Raw genomic sequence first — 7,131 nt, 5'->3', positions numbered from 1 at the left:
TGGTTCGGCTTTTTTCTATTACTTAATCCTCAGAGATATCAGAGGTGTTGGTTAGAGTTTTTGGAGATAAATCATGTTCAAATATAAGGGCAGGAATACAGACAGTTACTCCATGCCTGGAAAGAACAAAATTCCCTTCTCACACCCCAACCAGCATGTCCCACACGTAAATCTGGCAGACCCGACTGGTAAGAAAGGTCTATGGATGCGTTGATCCAGACTGCATGCCTCCGGTCTCAGGGCCCAGGACATTCCCTTCAGTAGGTCTAGGATTGGTCCTCAGGCCTGCTGCCAACAAATCTGGATGTTGTTTTATCGCTATGCGATGTTTCCACCTAGACGACACTGTTCATTGGCCACTGATGCTTTCAGAGTATGCATGCATGGACGTGTGAGTGAGAAAGACTAGCATCCTAAAAACTGGCATAAAGAAGTTAGGCAGATGGAAAGATTGGAACTAAATATCAGTTATCATTTTTTATTATTTTTAGCTGAGTGTTATGCAAGTTTGTGCAGCAGATGCAAGATAAAAGGATCTTCCAGTGTTAACTATCTCCAGAACCCCAGCAGAAGGATCTTTGCTACTGTTGTGTTTCTGTACAGGCAGTATTCCTAACATGGTTTGCACTGTAGATCACAAGCTTTGCTAGCACTTTGAAACATTATTTGTATGAGAAATGCCAGACCAGGCAATGTGGTGATATAATACACTAATAAAGCAAATTCTGCACAATGTTCAATAGGAAAGAATTTTTATTTTATGAAGAATTTTTATTTAATGTATTTTTCTTAAAAGCAAAGACACTATATTGCCCATAATAAATCATTTTTGGAGCTCATTAATGACTTTGTTATCCATTTCCACCCTCTCTGTTTCTAAATTATGGAAACAAGTTTTGGAGTGCTGTTGGAAGCAGCTGAATGCTCCAGCGTTCTGCTGTGAATGCAGACCATTTTGTTAAACCTCTTGCACTATTTCCAGAAAACCTAGAAATACTTTAATGACAATAGAATACAAGAGGCTGTCTTTTTCTATAAAATATACGCGTACACACACATTTTCCTTCCTGATTTTCTTTGCATGTGTCAAGTTAGGCAGGAAATCTATAGCACTTTGTAGTTGCTGATGTAGAAATGACTGCCAAATGAATGGTTTATACTGGAATATCTCGTTATTTATATAAGTATGTTAAAGTATGGACATTTAATTTAGTTCTCATTCCAAACCCATGACAAGTCACTTTGACACCTTTAAGAAACATTTCACATATGGTAAGATGCAGTGTTCTAAACTGTAAAAGGGAAAAAAATATGTATAAAACAAATTAAATCAGAGATTTTTAAACAATCAAAGGAAATACTTCTATTTTGTAATGATATATTTCAGCCATTTGGTCTCTAATAATTTTAATGATGAATGAATATTTCTGGGGACAAAAGGAGGTTTGGGTTTTGGCTCTTTTCACTATCAAGTCCTAGGGCAACATTTTGCATGCGTTAATTGAAATGTCCTTTTGGATATGAAGAGTGAAAACTTTCACAGGAAACTGATATGTTGTGAGGCTGTTACGGAGCTGAATGTAAGGCTACCCAGGCACTAAGCACAGATATTGAAACAGCAAGGTAGGGATTTGGTGCCACACCTACGCTCCCTGTACCTGTCTCTTACCATCCTGCAGCCCTTCTCTTCACTAGTAAGCAGTTCTGTTAAACCCCCACTCTGTAAAAATATCATTTTAGCTAAAATACATCTCTGCTATAAAACATTTGAATTAAATCAAGCTACTTGTGTAATGGAGCTGACTGCAAAGTAGCACAAAAGGTTGATTTACGGTGTAGGCTAGATGTGGATGTATTTGGTTTCAAAGCTGACAATTTATACAGAGCACTTTCTACAACAAGAGTGTTTGAGCTATGAAGTCTGGCTTTGGAGTAGCAACCCTCTAGATACTTCCAAGATTTTGGGTACAACTGAAGCTCCTAATAGTTTGCTGTCTTTCAGCTTCAACAAAGCAGTAATGTCTTGTTACTTAGAGAGCAGCAAGCAGAAAGACGTGTGGGGAAAGACTCCGTTACAGCCAGATGCTTCTTCCAATGTATCTTGCCTTAATGGATCCTTGCAATAGGCAGATGACTTTTAGCACTTGTCATGAAGATGAAAACTCATGGAGGTCTCTGTGTTGTGTAGTTCTTGCCTGAACAAGCAATGGCCTGGTCTTGCTGTGCAGAGTGGAGGTGAGCTGCAGAATCAACTGGGTGCTGGCCATACATACAGAGATATATACAGGTATCATAAAGATATCAAATGGAAAACAGAAGTATTTTCTGCTTAGAAATGAATGCATATGAAATTACCATGAAGACAATGGCTTAAAAGACATAGAATGCAGAATTTACTTTGCCTTTATTCAAAAACAAATCCTTGACAAAACATTTTGAAGGACAAAATGTTGAGGGACATGGTTTAATGAAAACTATTGGTGGATAGGTGGATTCTGTAATTCTGTGATGAGGGCTTTTTGCCAACTTGAATAACAACATCGATCTGTGACAAAATACAAAAGTCAACAAAGATTAAAAACAGTAAGTTGTAAGTTTTGAAACTTTTTCTAAACCCCTATTCTTCTTATCTCTACCCATGTGGGTCTGCCCAACCTGTTGCACGCCCCGCACTCCAGCCAGTGGTAATAAAAGAGGGCTTGGCTCAGGCTTAACTCTACGTGTGAGAGTCAGAATTAAATTCTGAGAGTATTTCAGAGGAAAGAGGGCAAAAACAATGGCAGCACAGGTTTCCTGAGCTTTTTGTTAGTTGATTGCTTGATTGAGCCTGTTGTTTGTCTTTTTGTTTGTTTTGTGTTTGTGTGTGTGTTTGCTTCTTGAGAACATTTTCTGAGACCTTTTGTGGAGTGCATACATCCACACCCCGCCTCCTCATCCATATGGAGACCACCAGCACCTGGAGGCCATCAGTTGACTTTGCAGCCCTGTGAATTACAGGAGGACACAGGTGTATCCCCAAGACAGCTGGTAGGGATGCCCATCTTGGGCTTCAAATTTCGGAGTGATCTTGAACCTGTAAGAAGGGAAGGTGCGTTTTTTCCAATGGGGATCATGCATGTCCCGAGTCAGCTAGTTCATTACAAAACCGGTATTTTAATGGAGTCTATGAATGTTCATACTAAACGGAAAATGAAAGGGGACTACCCCACGTTTAATGAAACAAAACACAACTGAGTCAGTCTTTAAATCTTTCACCAGATAATTTCTCTCTCCTAATGTGCTCTTTCTATCCACTAATTTGACAGTGCGCTCTTTTAAATGTAGGTACCTGATCGATGTCCCAGTGTAAATTCATCTGGCTGATGAAACAAAACAGCAATATCTGACTACAATGTTTGGCACAGGTACAAACACAATCCGTCTCTCACATTTATCTTGAGATTGCATTCAAAGTACGCTGAAATGAAAACGCACTACATCTCTTCTATTTTTCTTATGTTGAAAGATTTAAAAAGTGTAATCCACATTAAGCTTCTACATTTCACCAGCCAAGTCTGACTGAAAAGTGTGTGCTTTTAGATGGTAACAGCACTATTCATTGTTGCTACTAACTCTGAGCAAATTTTTTTCTGTTCTTCTTTATGGAACTCCTGAAAGTGCTCTGCCAAATCATATGTAATGTTTAATTCATATAATTTTTTTTCCTCCTCTTTCTTAAGTGAAGCCATTAAGTTAAAACTGGAAATGGAATCTTGTGCATCCACCTTGAATGCTGGAGAAGAAACCACAAAACAGAGATCTGAAAGAAGTTAAAATTTGCATTTGAGAAATTCTTCAGTTAATGTTTCTAAATCAGGCACAATGCTTCTAGTATTTACAGGTAAATTTATGTGCCTTATTTAGAGTGCACTTAACAGTTAATTCTACGTATTTTAAGTACGTAGACAATCATACAATCATATATTTATGTCTTCAAACTTTGTTCCCATCAGTTCCACTGAATATACAAAACCGGCAGTGATTTCTGTGCCCAGCAGAGTCCTACTGGGCATCGTTTTGAACTGACTTCTTCCAGAAAGCACCTTCAGAATACAGTATGAAACAGTACATTAGCCTGGTTGCTCTATTTTCCAGGAAAGGCTTCTAGTACTTACTGGGCTGGCTGTTTAATCTCTACAACCTTCTTCCCAACAAGCACATCTTCTACAGCTTGTCTATCTGCCATGGTACCTTTTCCTCTAACTCCCAGCCAAGAAGAAAAAATTCCAGTGAAATTATTATTTTTCCTATACTTTTAGGAGAGGTAAACACACCCATATGTTTGTTTTCACATGTATTTCAGCAGAGGACCTGGTGGTGTGAAGGAGTGTCTTATACTGAAGTTTTCTCATGCTCTGGCACACAGGAGGGAACAACACTACAGTCCTGTGCAAATGTGTTAAGAAATGTAGAGATACCAAGTCAGACACATGGTCCACTATCCTCATGTGCTGAATCACCCTTGTCAAGCACTTCTTTAGAGATTTAATGTGGCAATCTGTCATTCACAGAAAGGTGCATGAGGAATGTAAAATGCATTTACTGGAATTTATCAAGAGCAGCTTCCATAATCTGCTGCGCTGTAAAAATGTTCACGTTTTAGCACGCCAAGGGAGCTCTAGTGCTGATACCTTCAACAAATAGGAAGCACATGGCATATTAAGCTAGTTTCCTCTCAAATCCATGGTTTATTTTGCAGCATGTATATGAAAAGAAAATCCAAGCATCAGCTGCACAGGTTAAAAAGGTAAGGCCTTTCCTTGTGTGTCTGAAGTGGAGAGTCACATAAAGCAAATGGACTTGGCAGCTTTCCTTTGCTCTTTTTTGCTTCTGAAGTTGAACCACAGTCATAAGATACCAGAAAGTAACGTGATCTCTCAGTGATAATCTACACATGATAATATACAGTGTTGGAGGAAAGAAGCAAAAAGGCATTTTGTGTGCAAGGTTCAGCCTTTCTCAAATAAGAGACCATTTCAGATGATCACGTTGCGTTGATGTATGACCCAAACTCATCTCAGCCTTCAGTGAAGGCATTACAGAAAATCTAATCTGGATTAATTCACCTTTCTACCAAGCTTGCTGCTCTGAAATTAATGCTTCCTATTTTATTATGTTGGCCCACCACATCAGAGGTGGTAGTGTGTTCGTAGAGCTTGAAATTTCCCACAAATATTCTGTTACGTTTTGTTGCCATGTGACAGATGGCAACAGAGGGGCAGTCTAATGAAATGGCCTCTGACATGGAACAGCATGCAAAGTAAAGATGTGTCACTGAATTCCTCTGTGTGAAAAAAATGGTTCCCTTTGACATTCATTGACATATGCTGAAAGTTTATAGAGTCCAAACAGTGGATGTGAGCACAGTGAAGAGGTGGGTGGTGCATTTCAGCAGTGGCAACAGAGACGTGAAAGACAAGCCACATTCCAGACAGACATGCATGGCTATTACACCGCAAAATGAAGACTGTCTCAATCAGCTCATCCACACTAATTGGTGAATTACAACCAGAGAACTGAGTACAGAGTTGAATATCAGCTTCAGTGCATTGAAAATAATTATGGTAATGTTGGAATACAGAATATCACAAAGTTTGCACGAAGTGAGTCCTGCAAAAGCTCACACAGGAACAGAAAGAGCATCATATGTAAGTTTCTCAGTACCTATTGAACAATACAAGACTGAAGATAACAGTTTACTTCATCCAGTTTCCTGGATCACATCATTACCAGTGATGAAACATGGTGTCAAAATTACAAACCAGAGTCAAAATCCATGTCCACAAAGTGGCAAGAAGTGAGTACCTCATCAAAGAAAAATTTAAGATAGAGCCCTCAGTGGGTAAGATGATGCACAGTCTTTCAGGATAGGAAAGGGGTGATTCTTATGGATTTTCTGAAGCCCACACAAACCAACAAATCTGACTGCTACATCATGATGTTAAGATGAAGGCTCTAACTTCCAGAGTCAGGCCAGAGAAGAAAATAATCTTTCTCTTGCAATATGATAACACCAAACCCACCAGTTTGAAGACTGTGATGCGCACTGCCTACCTTGTCTGAACTGTCCTACTGAATACCTATTGTACAGTCCAGATTTGGCATTGTCTGCTCTGGACGATGAAGGATGGAATGCATGGGCAATGTTTTCCTATCAATGATGCCATCATAGCAGCTGTAAAACAGTGAGCCACTTCCATGGGTACAGATTTTTATGAGCACGGCATGTAGGCTTTTGTTCACCACAAATGAAAATGCTTAGCTAATGGTGGAGACTATGGCCAAAAAAATGTTTGTAACTGAGAATTTCCTCTATCAGCAGTGCTATTATGTTCTTTGTAGCTGTTGTAGTTTCCATGGAAATAAATAGGAGGCATTATTTTCAGAGCAACTTATGGGTATATGTTATGTATATATAAAATTAAATATAGAGAAAGAGCATATTCTGTGTCAATAGAAACCTTCCACCAGTGTCTGTTTGCTGGCTTCAAATGCTCAGTAGCTCCACCAAAAAAAAAAGTTTTGTCAAATCTACTGCATGTTTCATCATTTGTCAAAGAAACGTACCTGGTGCAACAATACTCAGAACTCTTTACTTCAGCAAAACTTCAACTGATTTCACAAGATGATGCAAAGGCAAGGCCATATTTATTAAAAGAGTAAATAAAGTTCATATATATATGTGTGCACACATACGTATAATATATACAGAGGTACACACAGATAAATTTTTCTTTTCTTTCCCCTGGATGATAAGTCAAAGGGAAGGTTTATAAGAAATGCAGGCTTGAATTCCTGCAAGTATTAACCCTCGATTTGAGCTCTGAATTTTTTCTGTTTTTTACCTCCTCTGTCATTTCTTCATTTTAAAGTAGCTCCTCATAATTTTCTGAAGTGTATCAAGATGAACAAGACAAGTCTCTCCTCAGATATAGATACTTTCTCACTTAAAATATAAAATTCAGATCTGCATTTGCACTCCTTCCCATCTCTGTTGTGAATCTAGGTTGTCAATCCCGATGGTCAAATTCAGTACTGTAAGATTTTTAGCACAGCGAATATTGGGCAGTCTCAATCAGTTCCAGCCAGCAT

The sequence above is a fragment of the Meleagris gallopavo genome, chromosome 2 (assembly GCF_905368555.1).
Source record: "Meleagris gallopavo chromosome 2, MGAL_WU_HG_1.1, whole genome shotgun sequence".
NCBI lineage: Eukaryota > Metazoa > Chordata > Aves > Galliformes > Phasianidae > Meleagris > Meleagris gallopavo.
Note: the sequence above shows the minus strand (reverse complement) of the source record.